The sequence below is a fragment of the Tympanuchus pallidicinctus genome, unplaced genomic scaffold, assembly GCF_026119805.1.
Source record: "Tympanuchus pallidicinctus isolate F22 unplaced genomic scaffold, pur_lepc_1.0 scaffold2, whole genome shotgun sequence".
NCBI lineage: Eukaryota > Metazoa > Chordata > Aves > Galliformes > Phasianidae > Tympanuchus > Tympanuchus pallidicinctus.
The window spans coordinates 11,840,929-11,863,779 of record NW_026294721.1 but is presented as its reverse complement, the minus strand read 5'-3'; the positions used below and the strand labels follow the sequence as shown (position 1 = coordinate 11,863,779).

The following is a 22,851-nucleotide window of genomic DNA, read 5'->3' as shown; positions in this document are numbered from 1 at the left end:
TGACATTAATAAATCAATGAAAGTATCAGAAATTTTAAATTTTTCATTAAAAATAACAAGAAAACCATATACTAGCATGAATTACGGTGGCTCTTCAATACTGCTCAGAGTTGACCTAACTTTGCTAAGTATAATAACAATTATAAAAGTAATGAAAGTAATACCATTTTTGACAAAACTCTGGGTAGGTCACTGCTGAATGCTTTTGAAAATTCATTCCTCTTAGGAACCATCAACCACAATTGTTTAGTGAAGGGTAACGGCCTGATGAAGGTTTGTTGTTTTGTTTTTATTTATAGAAAAGCATAAAAAATAGTAGATAATGAGAACAGTGATGGAAGATTCTTGCATTTTAGCAGAATGGTCAAGACTTTTTCTCATGGAATCTTTCCTATTAACTCGGTTTGTCATGGACAGCAGCACTGCCTCACTGACTATGCAATGGCCGCAACTAAGCATGGGGGAGAAACTACTCAAATACAGAGCAAGGCATATAGTGGTCTGGCTAGAGGAGAACGGTAACCCATACAAAGCTAGTAAACTTTCTTTAAGATGCTAACTCTGGTAAAAAACAAATAAGCAAATGTGTTGTCTTGGAATGAAAAGTCAAGGAATAAGACTGTTGGATCAAGAATGAATGGTTATTTCCCTTTTTCTGATACTGAAAACTGAAAGGGAATTCCCTCATATTTGCCGCTTCAGCTTGACTAAATTCAAATATCCAAGATTTTTTCTGCATGCTTCCTTCTTCGTGTCTAATGAGGACATGAACAAAAAGGCTGAACACCACATGCAAGAGGAATTATTCCAAGATGTTACTGGGATGGAAGTTTTTTTCCAGAACTTATGTGGTGGCAATTTTGACAACTGTAGTTGCTTTAAGTCATTGAGACAATAATCACATAAGGTGTGTCTATATTAGCTGTTCCCACACAAGGTTTTTTTTCATTGTGGTTTAAGTCAGTAGTATCTGCTTCATTCTTCCCTGAGTTTCCCCTTATTTGGCAAATAAGCTTCCTAGCTCAAGATCTGATCTAAACTGTTAGACAGCTTAAAGTGGCAGTATAGATGGCTGGGGAATAGGCTTGCATGTTAGCTTGACCTGTAAACTAAAATAGCAATATAGATTTACCAATAAAGATTAGGATTATGAAGGCAGCCCAGCTAGTAGCTTAGAATGCTGAATCAAATGATCCCATAGAGGTCTGCACCTCGACACCACAGACGGTTACAAATAATTACCAATACAATACGACACACAAATAGAGAAGCATTTTTTATTCACAGGTGTTTTTGCCTCAGGTAGGACAGGAAGAGCCCACCAACTTCTAAAGACAAGACTTATAGTTGGATTTACTTTTCCCTCAACCCGTCATCAATTAGTAATTAGGAAAATTGCCTGTTCCTGTGATTTTTTACACTGGGCATTATATTTGATGTTTCTCTGTAAGCTCCCTGTATTGGAGTCATGTGATTATGTCAGACAGGTTTCCAGACCCTAAGGTTTTGGAGAGATTTTTTAATTATCATTTTCTATGAAAGAAATAAAGTTATAGAACAAAACAACAAATAGAAAATCTCCAAGTTTTTATATATTTTCAAGTGTCATTATTTATGTGGCCTGACGTGACTTTAAAATCTAAGGTTAACAATAGGATGTTGATGTTGTGTTAAAAACAAACAAAAAAAACTCTGTCACCCAAGGAAAATTGCTCTTATGTTTGGCAACACTAGTAAAGTTTTTATCTGAAGCAGGGATATCTAGTTACTTTTAGTTTTTCCCTTACCTTTACTCCCTGCCCCAGATATTGCTAGTTATCTCTTCTACTAAGATTTTTTTTTCTTTTAACAGCCCTCTGAAACATTCAGCCTTGTTGATGTTAATAGGGTATTTTCCAATAAGAGATATTCAATACAGAAGAAATGACAGGAAGGATAGTTTGGCACATTTTATGGTGAGAAATATTTGAAACTTTCCTTCATGGCTAGGAATGTGCAAGAAGAGTCTCTTTTGTATTACTCAGTATCCTACTAACATAGAAGGCACAAAGACTTCAGGTTTTCTGCTGCTGTTCATTCTGTTTTCAGAACCTATTTTCATTTTGTTTCCTTATACAATTAGTTCTAGTGATTCACCTTTTTTAATGAGAGCAGAAGAAAACATTTCTCTAAAACAGCAAAGAAAACATTTCTCTAAAATGTTTTCAGAAAGACCCACTGGAACTTGAAATGGGTCTTATTTGGTGTACTTTGCATAATTTGTTACACTAAATATGAAACAGATTTCCACTGCAGCTGTAATACATGTGTTGCTCAGAAAAGTTCGAGCCTCCCAGAACACAGCTGTTGATTTATCCCGAGTTTGTCAAAATAGTGATCTCTGGGCAAAATGACACTAAGTAGAAACAACATGGAAAATTGAAACAAAATAAACACTCAGGAGTAGACGCTATCTGCAGAGGAATCACACAACATTTGCTTTCTCTCATCTTTGTTTTGTAAAATTACATCATTATTTCACGTTATGTGTACTGAGGGAGTGAGCAGCTAGTATTTTACTGATATGTCTGATCAGGATTATTGTTATCACATATGTATACGTACAGTGAGAGAAGCATAAACCTTGTGCTGCATGGGCAATTTATTGAGATATATCCATGTGAGGCCAGACACCACTACTGCTCTATCATTACAAACCTTTTCTGCAGCCAAGCAAGACTGTGTGAACTTCAGTTTGAGCTAGTGAAATGGTTTCAGACAGGCTTCATGCTTCTCTGGTAGAAGTGGTGACTTACAGTAGGTCTACTGTATTGCTGTGTTGATATCAGCTCCTCAGCCTGCCTTCCCAAGTGGAGGGTGATCATTGCTACATGTGTGGTGCTACGTATGTGTATGGTGAACTGCAAACACCAAGCACAGCTGCTTCATATATGCATAACTAGAATAGTAACTAAGCCTTAATAGTGAAAATCTGCGGAACTGGCAAAATTTGAATCACATATGAGCAGTAAAATCAAAAATATTCTGTTTATGGACAAAAAGATCTAGAACAAATGATAAAATAATAATATTCATAACTTGGCTTTCAGGTATTATGAACTATTTAACTCTTTTCATCTCACCAGCATGTGAGATGAAACTCTTTCAGCCTACTGCAATTCAAGCATATAATAGAAGAGAAAAATGCACGACACTTACTGTTGACTGTCTAATACTTCATGCAATAAAAGCCTGACCTTCATTAGTTGCTCGTTATTTGAACATCTGAACAAGATTCTCACTGTGATCTACTCTGTGATCCATCTTGGCTCATTCTGCAGAGTGATGATCCTGTGGACAGGAAGTACATCGGGAAGAAGGGTCATTTTTCAAGTTGCTGATGAACATAACAGAGGAGGGAAATAAGAAAGTGGTATGAAGCTATGCAGAAGAGTCAAACTTGTGCTATGAGGAGAGCAGAATGGGCATGTTCAGAGAAGGTTATCATATTCAATGAACAGAGACAGAGGAGACAAAAACTAAGTGCAAATTCTCAGGCCATGTCAAATGTTAAAAGGGAAACTGTGAAAGAAGATATTGAGATACACAAATGAATCTCGCCTATTCATTTTTCATTTCAAAATGTTAGGTCTTTGATTCCTATTTGTAAATATTTTTCAGGTCTTTTTTCAAATGTGAAGTAACATAAATCAGCAGGCTTTAAAAGGACACAAACCTGAAACTGGAATGTCAGAGACAGTCTCTGAATACATAAGGCTGTATGCACTGTTGAGAAACAAAAGGATTTCATGAGAAACTTAGAGCCATGCACTGCCTGTCAGATCATGCTAGTCCACAGTGTTATGAAAATAACTGAACTCTGAATGGATAGGAAGAGAAAAAAACAACAAAAAGTGAAAAACAGAGATAGTACTTTCTAAATGCAATTGATAATTGACTTTCATCTTTCAGAGGATATTTCAGGATATTTCTAAAGTTTAGAAATTTACAGTATCAATACATTCAGAATTGTATGCCTTATTTTAATCTGTTCTTTGTTTTTCTTAATTAAAATTGACAAGCTGCTAACTGTAGCTAAGAATTTCATGTAATTACCAAATAACTTTAAGCATCCTAGAAGAAACAGCCAAGCTGATCAAATTTATTTGGGTTGCTCTGTCATTATGATACAATCATTGGTCATATGTGGTTGTTTTTGGTTTTTTTTTTTTTTTTTTTTTTTTTTTTAAGCAAAGGAACCAAATGCGATGTTAAGTCTAGGAAGTACAGAATACAGATAACTAATTTTTAAAGCAATTTAGACCTTTGTTTCCTCTGACTTGATACATGTCTAAGAATTAGTCATACAACTTAATTATTTAAGTTCCCTGTCTAGTTAGTAAAGAGAAGGTGGTAACTGTAGACAGTGATTCATTCCTTCCTGAAAGAGTTAGGATGAATTACCTACTGGAAATGCTCAGCTCTTCTTTATTATTGAAGATCATTGGAGTTAAGTGCCCATTTAAGCAATGGAAAGTCCCACTTTTAAATATCTCTTGACTACTAATAAACAGAATTAAAACCATAAAATGCAGAAATAGGGGACAGATCATAGCAGGTATAGGTATAGGTATAAACAAACTGATCTGTCAATGTCAGTGGCTATACTGACTTCAAAATCACTCAGTACCTTCTACCTTTATTATCACATGGAAGATATGACAATCAGACAGCATTCGAGTGTTATAGAGATGGATCTCTTCAATTACAGAAGTTTCAGTCAGGAATAATCTCATTTGAAATCAAAGAAAATGCTTGAGTGTAAAATCTGGTTGAAGAAAAAGAGGAACTAAGAAAAGTAACATGATCCAAAGCTCACTGAAATCCATGTAACTTTTTCCTCTTACATCACTGAACTGATCAAGCTCCCTCCTCCTTTGATGACAAGAGCAGTCTGGCTTCTTGCAGTTGCTATTTCTGCAGTAGTCAGCTGTATTCTGCTCCACTGAATCTATGAGGGTACTGGAAGTAATGCTCTGATGAGTGGATTTGTACAAAACAAATCCACAGTTTCTGGACACATTTTCTTTCACAGAGGACTGAACTGTATATTAGGGCCAGCCGCACCAACTCATTTTAACTCTTTTACACTTTTCTAAGCATGTACCATCAGGTTTTAACACTTCAAATACTGAAATAAGTTACCAGTAGCTGTTTGAATAAAAAAGTCAGCATTTGCTCTGTATTTCCATTTAGAATTTATCTCCCCTTTATATAACAGAATTATCATTGCCTTATTTCATGACATTTACTGTAAAGCTTGAAGTTCAAAGAATGTATTTTAAAATCAGTGCTGACCCAGTTTGATCTCAGCAAGCAGGGTAAAATCAGTAATAACATGTAAAGCTGTTAACAATTATAAGAACAAATAAGACCTTAAAAAAAAAATCTTATGGAGAAGAGAGTAGGACACACACACAGACACAAAAAAAAAAAAAAAAAAAAAAAAAAATTGCAATGATTTAATGTTGTTTTGATGCTGAGTTTAAGTATAAAAGAATCTCTGAGGCTCTTCAGGATGTACCAATAGGTCAGAGCACTTTCCAGTTTCTTTAACTACTTAATAAAGTGGAACTGTTTGAGAAATTGACAAGTCCCATGGGTCAGGAAACATATTAAACAGCCTTAGAACATTTTTCTCTTTCACTATTGAACAAACACTGTATGATGTAAAAAGCAGTGCTCTATTCTTTTCCCTGCCATATACAGATCTCTTTCACTGCCTTTTTTTGAGTGTGAGGATATTGCATTTTAAATATAAATCCTACTCAGTCCTAAATTGAGAAGAAAAATAAAAAAGACCTTCTATAGAGAGGGAGATTTAAAAGGAAAAAGTAAAGAGAAACAGAAAAGAATAGAAAGAAAGACTGAAACAACATAGACAAAAATAATGGCAAGGAAAATCATTTTTTTCTTTTCCTCTTTCTCTTACTTTCACTCCCTGATCAAAAGCCTGATGATTTTGTCTGATGAAACATTCTGCCAATATCATCACCTGAAAAACAATGCCTTCTTTCAAAAGTACCTCTTGTCCTTTGGGCACAAGTCCTGCTAAGTTTTATCTCTGTTGAATAATAAGATTTTCCTAAATATTGAAATTATATCAGAATGCAAGTTATTCTAATATATATACCATAATTCTGAGTGATTTGCTTTTCTGAAGAAGATTGCTTTTATGGGAAGAAAAAGATTTTGTGCTGAGAATATCAGGGATTTCTGTATCCATGACTGAATCTTGCTTATTGGTCAGGAATTTGGCCCATTTAAGGTATCTGTCACTTTGTACTACTTAAGGCAATAAGGGATTTCTGCAATTGGTAAAAAACTAAAGATCATGGATACATCCAATCTATAATTGGATGAAGATACCATGAAGATATTAGATTGAATTAAATACATGCTTATGTACTTACACTGTACACTTCACAGTGAATGTCCCTTTATGCAACACATCACAGAAATGTGATATAAATGAAGAACTGTAATTCCATTAATTTGCACATCACAATGTAATGGATAAGTGTGTTTCAATCACTATCATCAACAGTATATGCAATAGCAATCTCTTGAGAAGAAATAATTCTGTAAAAACATAAAATAAATACAGAGGAACACTTCTGTTTTTAAAACATGGTGTTACACCACCAACATATAACTTAATCCTATTAATACTTATACAAATAGAACACTGAAATCATATCCAGCTTTTTTTAAAGGTCTCAACACTTTAGAATAGTCAGATATCTTGTTGCCTATTCCATTTTTCAGAATTCATGAATTATTAGTGATGTGCATTTGGTAAGAGTTCAGCTGCAGCCAGGGAAGCTTATGCTTACACACCCATTGTACTGAAGCCACTGGCTTTCTTTGTTCAAAAGATGTCACTGTGTAAGGCAACTGTTCTTCATCTTTCTCAAAATAAAATAATTTCCCTCTTATGATTTTCACTTGGTGTTTTTCAGTGTCACAAATGATCACTTTTTCCACATCTTTCAAAGAGTGATTACCTAGTTCCTGACAATCTGCCCTTACATTTTCTACAGCCCAAAGAATGCTGCAAATACAATTCCAGAAACCCATACTTTGTTTTTACGTTACACTTTCCTTTGGAAAAAAAAAAAAAAAAAATTAAAAAATTAAAAACCAACCCAACCCTGAAGAACAGAGAAACAAGTGTAATATATTACCTCTGGTGGCTTAGCTGGACAGCAGCAGGGGCTTGTAATAAGGATGTGGTAATACACCACAAGGAATCTGCAGACTCATAAAACTTGACCTTATAAATCTCTGTGTTTATCAATTCCATACAGCAGCCACTCCCTGTGGTGGAAGTCTCAGACCAATAAACCTGCAGTTGATAACCATAGAATTTATCCTCAATTTTCCCCTTCAGGCCACCAAATCATGCTACATTAACAATGTCTGTAAAAAATTGGAATGTCCCTTAAAAATAAATATATCACCTGATTCTTGTCATTACAATTAAGATGTTAAAATAAACTAGCATACAGTGATATCCAGGACTCCTACAAATTTTTTCACACTTGTTTCTTCTCTCTGCTCAAAGTTCCTACCCTCACACCTGAAAACTGCTTTCCTGTTATTTTATCTTTATCATTTAACTTCCTGAACTAAATGACTCCCTTCTCTGAACAGTAAAACGGTAAACACATCAGAAATGAGAAGATATTTTTGCTGCAGGGACCACTGCATTGCTATGCTAAGCAGAGGTGTCTTGTATACCCAGTATTTTCAGCAAACCTGCCTCAAGCAGAGGTGATCAGAATTTGATGCTGAAGATTACAGACTGAATTTCTTTCGAACATAGATCTGTGTATATTAGTACCTTTAAAATAAACACCTGATTCTCATGGCCATGTCTTCCAAGCAGTACTTCACACTGGGCACAGTAACGTGAGAAAGAATTCAGGTTGATCTCAGTTTTCAGTCAAGAAAATACATAGAAGCTACAGAAATTTAAAATTTGACTAATGAAAAATTAGTGAATGTTTTCCTCTTGTAAGCTTCTGCTTGTCACTAAACAACTACAGGAACTTCCATCTGCAGGCACATTAATTACATTATTCAAGGTAAAATAAGGAAATTCTAACTTTAGTACCTGGTTATCAATCCTGTAGCTGGGCAGTTTTAATACACTTTTTTTTTTTCAGGATTTATTTCCTTGAAATTTGATTTTTTAGTAAATATGCATTTATACTGTTACCTAATGTAAGTGTTTCTGTTCTGGTAGGGAAACTGGACTAGATGATCCTTTGGGGTCCCTTCCAATCCCTGACATACAGTGGTATTCTAATACTTCAATCATGTGAGCTTTCGAAGATATTGTAAAGATATGTTAACAAATTCACAATTCCACAAAATTCTAAAAAAATTTACAAAAACTGTGTTGTTATACTCTGGTTCTTTCAGTCGCTCAGAGTTATGCCACTGAATTTATTGATTCTAGGATTTTTCTCAGGTTCTATATTCAGTACCATGCATAAGCTAATGTAAAGCAGTTTTGTGTTTAAACAGTTAAATGTATAGTAAGTGAATCAAATGTATCTCATGAATTATTTTGTAGACAAAGAAATTCAAATAACATATAATACTTACTAGACTTTTTAAAATTAAAAATTGCTTTTACAGTTCATAAAAATAAGCTTGTATTCAGACTTTTTAGTTGATCTGGTGAAGTCTTTTATTGTAAATATATATAATGGAAAATGCAAATTGCAATTGTGAATTGTGAAGTGTCCACTAACCACTACCAAGAAGTTGCATCTCTTTTTTCTTTCGGAGAAAGTCATCTGCCAGATATTCAGACTAATCCCACCTCATCAAGCAAGTTTCATAGAAAAATTTCACTTCCAACTATTGAAAGGCTGGGATTATGTATGTAAGATCTGCAGATTCAAATGTTTGTCATCACCATATAATTTTTGGCAGTTGATTCATGCAGAATGTATCTACATTGTATAAGGGAGAAGACTGAAAGCACCACAAGTCTGAGAAAAATAAAAGACTGTCTAGTATAGCACACTGCTTGTGGACTATCAGCTCACCCTCATGAGGACTATTCTTCTTAGCAAAGCACCTGGCAAATTAGGTAAGATTGCTTTTCTACCTAAACTGGCTTGTACAAAATCAGCACAAGTATCAATGCTCACCACTCTGTTTAGTACTCAGATTAGCTGTCAGGGATCTGGGACTTCTGCATTGCCTTGTGGTCAGACTGATGAAGCATAATTATTCATATACTTAAGTGGCCCTATTCTTTGGCAGGGGTAATGCGTTTCTATTCTGTTCTGAATGACACTTTCCTGTTGTTTGCACTTCTGCAAAAGCACTAAGTATAAAGTATTATTTCCCTAAAAGGTGCTCAGAGCTTTCCACAGCTGCTTATACATGTCCACAGAAGTCTGTAAGAGTTCAGACCGCTGAGCCTAATGTATAACCTCAGGATGAAGAGGCAGAAGAAGAAATCTGGCAAGTTCCTTTTTCCTAGTACCGATCACTGAGGGACACGAGTCCTTACTGATCTCCATCCAGACACTGAGTCCATTCCATCACTCCCTGGATGTGATCTTGCAACCAGTTCCTCTTCCACTGAACAGTCCATCCATCCATCAAATCTGTATTTTTCCAATTTACTGAGAAGGCTGTTACGGGGAAACATGTCAAAGGCCTTGTTGAAGACCAGATAACTGGGAATCACCCCACCAACTTTCAGTGATGGCAACTGTGTCATGGTTTTCTCGCAGCAGGGCTAGTTGGCTTCCAACTCCTCCTGCTTGTTTTCTAAGTTACATTCACTGCTGCAGAGGCACAGAGAGAGAGCACATCTCAGAGCACAGCTCCTTAATTCCTTTCAAGTATTTCCGTTCAGTTTCCCTGTTGCCTTCTATTACCTCAGTGTTACCATGGCTCGTTATCATAACATTTCAAGTGTGCTGCAGTGTAGCACACCTCAGGGCAGCAGGCTGAGTTCCCGGTTAGCACTCTGCCCCTCTAATCTAGCCACACCATTCTGTATCTTATAGTGGTCATGCTTGCTATCACCCCACTTCCCCTTCAAATCAGAGAGAAGACAGAAAAGATGACCCATGTAATCAGAGGTCTTGATTACTTCAGCAGCCATCCCTTGGCTCTTCAATCCCTTTCAATAGTCCTTGAATAAATACTGTGCCCAAAGATCTAAAATTTCTCCCTTGCGATACAACTTACAGCTTGATACCTGCATTAGATCTTTCCTTAGAAGTTCTTGTAGAAAGACTGGCACCTAACTCTTTATGTTTATGTAGTAAATCCAATGAAATTCTAGTGAGAAGTGAAATGATGTCTAAAAATTTTACGTTTTTTGTAGAGAAACTGAACTGCTCTCCGCAAATAATAAGAAGGAAAGGATTTTCATGTGTGCCATGATCTGAATTAGTCAGTGCACATGACGATCTGTTTCTTACAACGGACATATGGAAGGTAAGAATTGTTCAATGTTCATGAAGTGGCAGGGGGACTAGGAGACGGTTTCCTGACAGTTGGAGCAGTGGGTTGATACCAGGGAGATTCTATTTATGGCTCCCTCACAAAAGTGCTGCAGGCTTTCTGATAATAATTACAGTGGTTGATTTTATACCCAAAGACCTAATGTGAGATGCAGACCATTAATTTTTTTTTAAAAATTGATTGTATCTTTGCACCTTGTGTGTTCAGCAAGTGTTAAATACGACATAGATTCAATATTTTTAATTCTGACTATTTTTCCTTGTGTTTATCATCTGTTAAAAGGTTTCTTATTAAAATGTTTCCTGTAATAATAACTGACAGTTTCAGAATGTTATCTTGAAAAATCTTAAAGCATTGGTTCATTGCTGCCCCCGGAACAGACTCTTTAAATTGATGCATAACATAGCTAACTAGTAACAATACCAGCAGAATGAATATTTGTACAATTGCCTGGAGAGCTATTATAGCAAATACTACTTATAAGTAATTTTGCTGGTAAAATAGGCATATGTGTATGAAAAAACACTCAACAAACTATTTGTTTCAGGTTATGTTGGAGACTAAAGGCCAACTGTATCCTGGGCTGCATCAATAGAGGGATGGACAGCAGGGAAACGGAGGTGATTGTCCTCTGCTACTCTGCCCTGGTGCAGCCTCACCTGGAGTACCAAATCCAGGCCACCTGGAGCACCTCACTTATCAAGAAAGGCTGACGGATCTGGGCTTGTTCATCCTCAAGAGGAGAAGGCTCTGGAGAGATCTCATTGCAGCCTTACAATACCAAAAAGGAGTTTATAAAAAGCAGAGAGATCAACTTTTCACAGACTGATAGTGATAAGGTGGAAAAGTCTTAAAATAAAAGAGAGGAGAACTAGATTAAATGTTAGGAGGAAATTCTTGGAGAGTGGTAAGCCACTGGCACAGGCTGCCCAGAGAAGCTGTGGATGCTCTGTTCCTGGAGGCATTCAAGGCTGGGTTGGATGGGGCCCTGAGCAGCCAGATCTGGTGGGCGGGTGTCAATCTTGCCCATGGCAGGGGAGTTGGAATTGGATGATCTTTGTGGTCCCTTCAACCCCAGCCATTCTATGATTCTATTCTCATTGCACAGCAGTTCAGCACATCATGAAAGTGAATAAAAGGACTCTTTCACAACTTTTACATCCCAGAAAGAATGCAGAGATGTCCTAAAACTTCTGTTTCTTAGCAAATGCATTGTCATAAGTCTAGTATTGTCTAGTTGAGGTGCAAGATGAGCATGTTTTTTCCTTCAGGCTTTTCTTTCTTTCTATAAAATGCAGTGGAAAAAAATGTAACATTTTTTCCTGACAGTTCTAAAGAAAGTATATTGGCTTATTTATTTGCTTTTAGTACCAGTTACACAATTTACCAACAGAAAAGTGACTAGGCAGGAATCATGAAGGAAAACATTTATATGGGGTGAATATAAAGTTCTAATTAACTCAGCATATTTCTTAAGCCTTGCATTTTATCCTTTTTTAATTAACTCATTTCTAAGGTTTAAACCTTGTACAGAAATATTTTATTGGAATTTCATTACCATTGTTTTCCTTGGGAAGGCAGCTTATAATCTTCGTGATATTATTGTAAATCCATCACTAAGCAACATGCTTTGGTATTTGTATAAGCCTTTGTCCACCTCCTTCTCTCCACCCAAATGCACCCATTTGCATTTACTGTTAAAATATTATGGATGCTGACACCAGTTTAGCCACAAGACCTGGTGTTAGACTGTCTCTAATTGATTTAATTATTCATAATTGCTCAGCTGGGGCTTATGTGTACTTCAGCATGATTAAGGGAGAGCATACAAGTCTGCAGCTAATGATGTGTTCCATCATAATTTACAACCGTGAAGTTGCTGGAGCTAACTGTATAGGCATAGTACATTTCTAATCCTGTTTAGAATGCTTTTTCAGACTCTGCCAAAAGAAGAAGAAAGAAACAATCCAACCACACTTCTAATGTGCTTCATAAATGAGTTTTAAGGAAAGATTGGAACAGCATGTGGTCCTTTTTTTTTTTTTTTTTTTTGGTTTAAATTGAAATAAGTGATAGAATCAGATCAACATAACTGAGTTTGTTACCTGTGATTTGATTGTAATATATTTATTTTTCTTGCCTCCTTGCTAAGTGAACTTGTTCATCTGTTAAAACAATGATTAAGTATTCTTCAAAAAATGTTGTCATTTGTGATTATTCAAAAATAGAAGCAACTTCTCTCAATATGATACATGAAAACGATCGCACAGTGGTTTACTTAATTGTCACCAAACATGTTTTCATAATTAGTTCAAGACAAGCTGTTCTGACAATGCCATGTACATTTTATGAGACAACATCTCTGAATATTGTTATTGAGGGATGGTGACTTTCTTGTCTTTCAACAGTTCCTTACACATGGTGAATACTACTTGGATAAAAAACAATAGCAAAAATACTGAAAAGAAACGATTTCCAGAGTAACTGGATAATTTCAAATGAGTTCTGTTTTTGGCTTCTCATTGAAGAAAGAAATCAAACATTTTTTGGAAGTGTACATGTCAGGAAAGCAAAATGAAGATGAGAGCTGCTGTGTGTGATAAATATTTTTGAGGCTTCTATAGTTTTAACATTGCTGATATGAAGTTTAACATTTCTTGTGAATTCATTCAGACTAGAGCCTAAATCAAAGAGAGAAAGAGCAACTTACAGGATTGTATTTGCTTAAGCGTTAGGCAGACAGTATGGTGATGCAAACTAGAAAACGCAGCACTATTGCCTTGCTAGCAAAGGCTGAGTGGCTTTGTCTGGAACAAGCCTCAACTGCTGCTAACATGGCATTAACTTTCTGTGGTACTTTGTGTGTTCCAGAAATGGAGGTTCTCACCCAAAGCCTAGTTCCTAATACAGAATAGGTTTTTTTGGACCTTTGGAGAGACAAAACATGTAGCATTTAGAACTGCAATGTATTATCAGAAGGATGTAATTACAATTATTTATTTAATCTGGTTCTGAACCAGGGAATCCTGATATGAAGCTGGAGCCAGTAAAGGCTTGAAAAACTCCTGACAATAAGCAATTCTTCATGGAACAAAACTATTACAATAGAGGGCCTTTGATCTTGCCTGTCTCCTGTTGCCAATTGAACTTTGTCACCATGCACTGTCATCCACAAGGGAGCACTTTTGAATTAAGCAGTCTACAGCAATTTAGTCTGTTCCAGCTTTGAAGTGCCAACATCAGTCAGGCCAGTACTAACTTTTTTCATTAAATTTTTTTTGAGTTCTCTTAGGAGTTTAGCAGTCCTGGCATTTAGATAACTAAAGTCAAAAAACCAAGGCACTAAGACATCAAAAGCAAGAGGGGCCCCTAAAATACAAATGTGAACAATCATTAGGCTCTAATGGTGCACTTCATTAATGTCCACTTCAAAGCAAAAGTTTACTGACTTTGGGATTGACTAATTTACACATTGTGGGAAATTGCTGCCAGCCATGCATGTAACCACTAAATGTTTCTGGAATAAATAGAAACGCCCTCTTCCTTCAGAAATCAGGAACTGCAAACTGAGCCTTTAATTGCGAGATAGCCTTTCTTTTGAATCGGAATGGAAAACCTGTCTAGCACATAAATCACTAAAGCTGTGTGCAGTTGTCATATAGACACACAGATGTCAATAAACATCCTTTTGCAAATTTATTTCCCTCCCCACATTCTGCAGCTAAGAAGGAATATCGCAGCATATTCTGTTTTTCTTTCAGATGTGTTCATTGACATGGAGTCTTCAGAAATTCTCCTGCTATTTTGGACCCCAGAGCCAGTTGGTAAATCAGCATCTCCTAAGCGAAGCTGTAACTACACCATTAGGGATGGTTTCCTTCAGGGATAGGGGTGAAGGCTTGCACTACTTCAGCTGAAAGTGGCAGCTATGACATAGGTAGATAAAGCACTAACAAATTGCATTCACATTCCAACTTATACTGGCCCATTTACATCATTTTTAAAAATCATAAACTAATCAGAAGAATTAGAAATGCTACTGAGATAATCAGAATGAAAATGTACCATAAATCTACAGTACGCAAATGATCTAAACAACAGCTTCATGCAGAAAAATCAAAGATAGCATTTCTTAGCTTCAAAAGATCAGAATGCATGCAAAATTCCTTATGCAGACAGTAAGGATTGACTGCATTACAAAATGTGGTTGTGTTTGAATGGAATTATGACAACTGAGTGAGAGGACATGGGGTCAGTCACCAGTTGGAGGTCAATGGAAGACAGAAAAATTGTATTCAGCTGATGCTATGGTAAATAGAATTTGTTCTTTTCTAAACACTGACCAGTAAGAGACGGCAACATCCTGCCACCTAACTAGACTGCTTCCAATCTTTTCCAAGTGCTAGCAAATCTTATCTAGACAAGCCTCACTGTGGCTGTAAAATTTCATCCCCTTTGAAAAATCAAGCTGTTGGTTCGTAGGTGTAAAAGAGCCTAGAAAACATTTTACTTAAAAAGGATCTGCATAGGATTGCCAGAAATCCACACTTCAGAATGAATGTTTAGAAAGGAAAACTACTGTGGGTATGCATTGGGCAAAATATGAAGAGATGAATGCCAAGAGTTATACTGAAAATAGAAGGAAAATATGATGCTTCTGCTTTTTGTTTCAACTAACTTCCTTAATTTTTAGCAATTACCCCCTTGTTGCAACATTTTAATAAAAGTCTGTGCCATCATGCCTAGTAGGGAAGCTAACTTGCCATCGGCAAAAAAAATGGCAGAAAAAAAAAGGAAAATGGGAAGAAAAAAAAAAACACTTAGCAAACCACAAATTTCAGAGACCTAGTCACATCTGTGTTTTATCAGCTTTTTCCGGATAGTGTTACACCAAACAATTGTCTGCAGATCGGTAGACAGCTGAGACTTTAAAGTGCTGAATTACTGAGAAAATGCTAGAGATAAAAACCAGCACATGTATCCTATCAATGTAATGAAACCAACCTGCTGCTAGCGCCATAGTGCCTTAGTTCTAAGTACCCTGTAGAGGAACGGAAGGCTTTCATTTAACTCTTAAGAGGAAAGCAAGGGAAAGAAGAGTAAAGGTCATCTAATACTTGCCTTAATCACTGAACTGAAATACTCTCAGATATATGAAGGGAGGAATGCTTGGTGTTCAAAATAAAACACCAACTGCAGACAACAAGAGTGTGTCTGATCATACTGGGGGAACGTTTCCTGCTGGAAATTCCCAAGACTTTGGCTGATGTCAAGTGGAGTTACAGATGCATGGAACATGGCAAAAGATGAAACTGAAAAAGCTGGGTTCTCAAACGCTGCCACATAAAGGCCAATTCAATCTACTAAAAAACTCCCCAACAGAAGGTGGATTCAATAGATCAGCCAGAAGGTACACTGGAAATGAATAATGGATACTTCCTGAATGGAGTATGGTTATTAAGCATCAGAATGACTACTCCGTGACAGATGTAAAACTTGAACTTTCGTTTAGAGCTCCAAAAAAATATTCCATAGCATGCTGGGAATTAAGTGAAGAAATGTAGAGATTCAAATAAAACTCCTTGGACAAACATCATGTTAGGATTGCTTTGCAGTTTAGATGTTGGGTTTGCTCAGCTGAGTGTAATATTCAGGTAAATAGATCAATAATTCATGAAGTACTCAACTCGGTACCAATTGAAAGTGAAAATTTCAGAGATGATTTTGATGTATTTTTATTTTTAATTGAAAACAATATATTTTGATATTTATTTCATTAAAGCTAAAGTTTGTGTGTCTAATTCCTACTGGAAGAAGGGCTAGTCTAAACTGACTGTATCCATATTATTTGGCCTTGTACATTTCCACTACAGCAAAACCCAGGAATTCAAACAAGGATTGACCTGTTGTACTAGATGCTGTAGAACAGAAGCTAGATAAAGACATAGTATTTCATAAAGAAATAATTTCATAAAGAAATAATTTTCCATACAGAAATTTCAGGAAAAACAAAAAAAATAACAATGGAAAAAAGTAGATAGTCAACATAAACCTTTTTGCATTCACGTGTATTTTGATCAGTTTCTGATTAAATGTATGAAAGGAGTCTTTCTCCACAAGTCCCTCAGGCTCCAAATGATCCGCAATTAGCCATTTCAAGTTAGCTAATTTTTGTCTGTTTTGTGGTAGAAACATAGAAGAGACATGAAAGAACAACAATATTTTCTTCAGGCAAGAAATTCCTTGCTTTAGGAATAGTGTGGGGGAAAGCACAAAGGCTATAAAGACATTTATGAGCAAACAGAGAAGATGGCAGCAGAAGCAGGCATCATGGACAATGTGTGAGAGATGGGTATAGATAAGTGGGAACATGTAGAGAGAGGATTTCTGTAATTAAAAAGTGACTTCAAAATCTTTTTTCACTTAAATGTCTGAATATGCCACAAATTGCCATAATACTCAACCCAAATTTTATGAGTGTTCTCAGATGAACTTTCTTACAGCAACATCTATTTTGTCTGACAATACAAATATTCTTGGAACTGGGTATGCCATAGACTGCATATGGATACGTGGCGTAAAAGAAATGAAGTGCAAAACATGCATTTCATGCATTTCCAGTTAATTTTCAGTTCAATTCACGTTACTATGCAATCAAGTGTAAAAATGAGAGAGAAATAATATGTACAAAACCTATAGATTTGCATTATTGGCACCTGATTTTACTGTATTCTCGGTGAAAAAACAGTGGAGTAGTGAGTATCTTGGAATTTGCTTTCAAAGCTTCACAACTAAATGTTCACATCACAGAAGTATACAAAATGCCCTTCATACATTAAAAAAAAAGTTCTTAAGGATTTAAATAGCAGATTGAGATGACTTGCATAAGTTAATTCTAATGAAATAGGAGGCTCTGTGCACGCTGAATTTTCTCTTCCATAAACATGAGAACATTTCTGCACACCTCGTAAGTTTTGGTTCATCAACCAAAAGGTAGACATTATGAGAAGTTCTGTTTATGTCAGACAGATATTTTCTGTAAAAGAGTAAATTTTTTTTAGGTGCACAAAGCCTGACATAATGTTGAAAGATGGGAATAAATTTCAAACAGCTTTATGAAGAGAATATGACTGGAGTCACCCTGTGTATTATGGTTTTAAGGAATGTAAGTGATGAAATTAGTCCCATCAATACACAAATATAGAAGATTTCATTTTGTTTACAAAGCTAAGATTTCAAAAGTTTCCAAGCAATAGCGCATATCATTCACTTATTGTTCTAATTCCTTTCTTCTTTAATGTTGATTGATTTGAAAAGATTGTCTTTAATTCAAAAGCTGTTTTCATTTTAGTTTTCATCTTTCTGACATGTTCCAAATGAGATGAAATTGAATTATCCCCAAGTATAAACAAAAGAGTTTTTATTTTCTTATTTGCTTTATCCCCCAAAGACTGCAAAGATTGCATATAAGCATCTTTTATTATTCCTACCTCTAGACAAGAGAACATTCACCAAGAGTGGATGAAAATTCTTCATTATCAGTTCCTTTTCACAAACTCTGCATCAAAAATGTAGAATTTCTTATTCCATAAGAAAAGTCTGCGGCTTATAATTTTATGGCTACCAAATCTTGTATCGTAGTTAGCCAACATTGATATTCTGTACTTTTTGATAATTCCATCACTCCAATATGCAGAGGCTATTGCCTCATTCAATTGCTATAACTCAATAGTCACTGAACAAATTTGTAAGAAAAATGTTACAAGGACCTCTGTATAGGTAGTTTGATCTTCCAGACTCTTCTGAGCAGTAGAGAGAAAATAGCTATTTTCATCACTTGGTCACACTGAGTATATGAAAACCTAACAAATCTGATTTATGACTATGTAGCCAAGCACGAGCAACAGAGGAGATTCATTACAGACTACATTGTTCCTCTTTTTATAGGAAAAGAAATGAGGAAAAAAAAATTTCTGAACAAAATATTGGTGGAATGAGGTATGAGAAATATGGAAAATTCTGATATCATCCATATATATTGTCATGGCCAGCAAAAGGAAAATATAATCATACACATGCCCTTTTCCAAACTTCATACCAGGATCCATAATGGCAGATGATGAGAACATTTACACTTAATACAATATAATAACAACCTTTTATTTGTTTAGTTTTGGTGACATTGTTGTCATGTATAGTTATTTGCAACTGTCTCTGTTTTCATGTTTTTGCTGTAATTTTCTCCTAATTTAACTTTCAAGACTTTCTGCTATATTTGCCTGGCTGCTCTCCAAAGCTGTGTCAAACTTTGCACTGGCTGAATGAAGCAGTACTTGGGTTAACAGAGAAGAAATGTACATTGGTATTTTCTGCTGACAAAGTCAGGTATTGACTCAAGTCAGTTACAATTACAACGAAGCATGAAAAAAGGATAAAAATACAATACCTTAAAACAAAACAAGCATGACAGCAGCCCCAAAGGTCAGTCCTATCCCCTAAGAACTAATGGAAAGGTGCTGTGGGTCAGTATTTCTGACTTTACAGCTTTGAAAATGTGCTTTTTATATTACTGAAACATCCCATTCCTTCTTACTCCACCTTTAAACCCAAGCTGGGAAAATACGCATCAGCACATAAGACTCAAGAAGACAGATGGGTCATTCAGATATTTCATGCATAGAAAACCTACTGCAAGTTCCCAGATGAGGACTTTTGACTTTTGCGCAGTGGCTAGATCACAGCAATGATTTGCTTTTATTGGTTAAATCACCGTATGGTTGTACTGTTTGTTATTTCAGCAAATTGTTTTTCCTCCAAGACAATTAATTCTACTGATTTAATACACTGAATGTCAAAAGCTTTTACAACTTCCCCTTTTTTCTTCCCTCAAAATCATGCAGAGGGAAAGAGTAAAAATTAATCTTCAAGATTTTGAAGCTGTGTACAATTTTGTTTTATTTATTTTTATAGGCCTTTATTGACAAACTACTGACTTAGTGGTTTCTGGGTGGAATTTAGCTTGATTTCTTCCAGGCAATGGAAGAAACAAATTTGTATTTATTTTCAGCTGTTTATGTGAATGTTATTGATTGTGGAATAAATACTTATCCTGAAATACTTTTAAGATATAACTGAACAAAATACCACAGATTAGTTAGTACCAATATGTTTTGAAAAATAAGAATTTTAATAACATGCATCTCTGTCTCTGCGATGAGAATATACATGATCTCCTGCTTATACATATTTCCTTTTCCTATTTATATTTCTAATATAAGTAGAAGAAATTTCCTTCCCATCGGGATGAAGTTAAGAAACAAAGAAACAATCCTTTCACAGTTCAGAGTGCTATTCTAGTCTCTGACTAGCCAAGTATCAGATAAAAGTTTCTGGAGATTGATGATGAGATTGCAATAAATCTGTTATGAATGTCTGTACCTTGATGAATCAAATGCATGGAATATACGAGGTGTGAGATTTTCACCAAAACATTTATGCAAATAATATTCTAGTTTCCGTAAACTCTTCAATAACACCAGTATAAAGCTGTCATCTTAGATTCAAAGTTTTGATCCTTCAAATTTGCATCATTTTTATTATTTCCTTTAAAAAATTTAAAAATGTATGCATGTATTTACACTGAAGAATGAAGGAATCTACATTGTTTTCTAATTAATTTTGCCTCTTTAGATGCATATAATGCCAATGCAGCCCACCAGATACTCAAATAATACAGTCTATAGTTGCAAATACAGATATATGCTCTATAACTCTAAACCAAAATAAAAATATATGATTAAAATACTCATTGTTGCTCTTAATTTGTCTAAAATAGAATGTTTTCATTGGTTAAATTACATAAAATGTTGTTGTAGCAAGTCTTTGTCTCTTACAATACTTACACAATCACTAAATTCAAAATGAAAATAAGATATTCATATTGTAGCAGAAGATGATAAATGATAATTATATTAGATAAGATAAATCTTTGGCATATTAATAGCATACTGGGACACTGTGAACAATCTATTTAAAAATGGAAGCAATATTTAGCCAAAGATCTATGTCTGTAGGGAGTATACCTAGTTTCCTGTTCATTATAGAATCATCAAATTTGGAAAAGTCCTATAAGGTCATCTAGTCCAACTGTCTACCTACCATCAAGATCTCCCACTAAACTATCTTGCTGAAAACTACATCTATACTTTCCTTAAACACCTCCAGAGATGGTGACATCTCCATCTCCATTGGCAGCCTTTTCCAGCACTTCTCTACTCTTTCTGAGAAGACATTCTTCTAATACACAACCTGAACCTTTCTTGGTGCAGCTTGAGGCCATTCCCTCTGGCATCTGGTAAAGGATGCTGAGTAATGAAACATTCAGGTTTGTAAATCCTCCAGTTTGCATCTCCTTTGAGCACAGAAATCTCAGGATGATCTCAGTGCCTGAAAGGCATCAGTGTTGAAGGGAGAGAAAAAATAGGCGCCAAAATTTGGATTCATGGTAGCAAGTACATTGAGTATTGGGTTACCAACAGTAGCCTGTTAAGCCCTGCTATTTCCTTCCCCCTACCATTGCCTGCCATTTTAGTTTGCAGCTAAATCATTCTTTAGTTTTCTGGTACTGACTTGATTTTCATTTCAAAAATTATTTTTAAGATCATTTCCCACAAACAGCTTTCTGGTTCTTCCTAGAACCTCAGTTTGAAATTGTAAGTTGGAAGCAATGGACAAATCAAACTCTTGGTTTCAACATTTTACTGGAATGGAGTCAAATGCAGATATATGGGTTGCCTCCCATTGAAACGTCATGTAAAATTAACTTGAAAAATAACCTTGCAAGTTTGACCCACAACATTTACAGGTTTAAAATGGTTTTCAGTGAAATACTTAAACACCTAAGCAAATATGGACTCTACGGGGGAAGTAAAGATGACTCTGTTTCCTATCCTGCAGCCAGTTCTGCCCGGTAAAATTATTGCTATTACTGCAGAAATCACGTCTCCTTTTGTTCAGCCAACATTGGCTGTTAATTAAAACACCGAAAGTAAGCAGCCTGCCAGTTTCACAGACCTTAACACATCACTCTCCAAGACAACATGGAACTCGGAGGAAGGAAGAGTGTTCCTGGGGGAAAGCTGAGAAGTGTAAAGAATTTTTAATTTTTCTTTTAAATCTGCAATGTCATGTTTATTTTTGTTAGCTGAAAGCTACTGTTTGAAGTCCATTTGTGTTGGTAGATTACTTTATCTACTCTTCCTTAGGGAACAGACACTACACTATCATTCTGTATACACTACACTGATAGCGCCTTTACATTTGAGTGTGGAACTGTATGCCACTATGTTTAAGTGCTTTATTTTCCACCAGAGCTCTGAAACATCAGAGGAAACTTCTCTGTAGAAGGAGGAAGGCCTTGTTTTACTTAGTATTATTTTTTTCTTATAAACTTTGGTTTTGAAGAGTTGAAGAGGCTCTTCAGTACAGGTAAAAGTTTAAAGATGCAAGAGATAAATAACTAAGAAATAAAAACATTTAAATTACAAAGAAAAGCAACATTTTCTAAACTATATTGTAAAATATACTGTGATAGTTATGAGAGCACCTCGAAGAAACCTTCCACAGAAAAGCTGTAAGCATTAAAAATACATAAATTTTTTGAAAGCAATGATATTGTGGTTTAGATCCACAATTGTCATTTAAATAAACCATTTACATGTCCTTTAAGTTTAATCCAGCAACAGCAACAATCATGTTTTTACACCAAGCCTTCTGTTTGCTGAAAGAACTCTATCCATTTTTAAGGATGAAGTGCCACCCGCTGATAGCCTCAATCACGTTTTACTTCTTAAGTGTTGGTGGATAGTCACAACTGGCCCTAACACCAGAGAAAGGTTGCTACTGATGTTGCCAGAATTTAAAAATGAGAGTAATAATCTCTCACTTCCAAACTGCATATGTGAGAGGTTCTCATTCCAGCTTTCTTCTTCTGGGCAGGGTAGCAGGCAACAGATATTTCTACTCCTTTTCTTATCACTGAAGTGGTCTTTGCATAGCTGAGCTGCAATATAGACTTAGGAAGAATAACAGGGACCAGCTTAACTTATAGGGCAAACACAAACCTGATAATAGGATTGGCAAGTGGAGAGTAGCTACAGCTTAAATAAGGTGGAGCATGAACTCAAGGACTCTCACACTGTACAGCTACTATACTATAGACATGCAGAGCAGCAGCAGCACTCTGAACTCATACACTGCACTGATTTATCCATGGTGCATGAAGACCGTCAGAGGTACAAGTCTGAA

The 22,851-nt window shown here is 35.7% G+C and overlaps 1 protein-coding gene across 4 annotated transcripts in view; it reads right to left on the bottom strand.

The window, feature by feature from the left end:
- The window catches only part of STX18 (syntaxin 18), a 540,575-nt gene that overhangs the window by 115,581 nt on the left and 402,143 nt on the right, over positions 1 to 22,851 (bottom strand). The gene's annotated exons all lie outside the window — the stretch shown is intronic.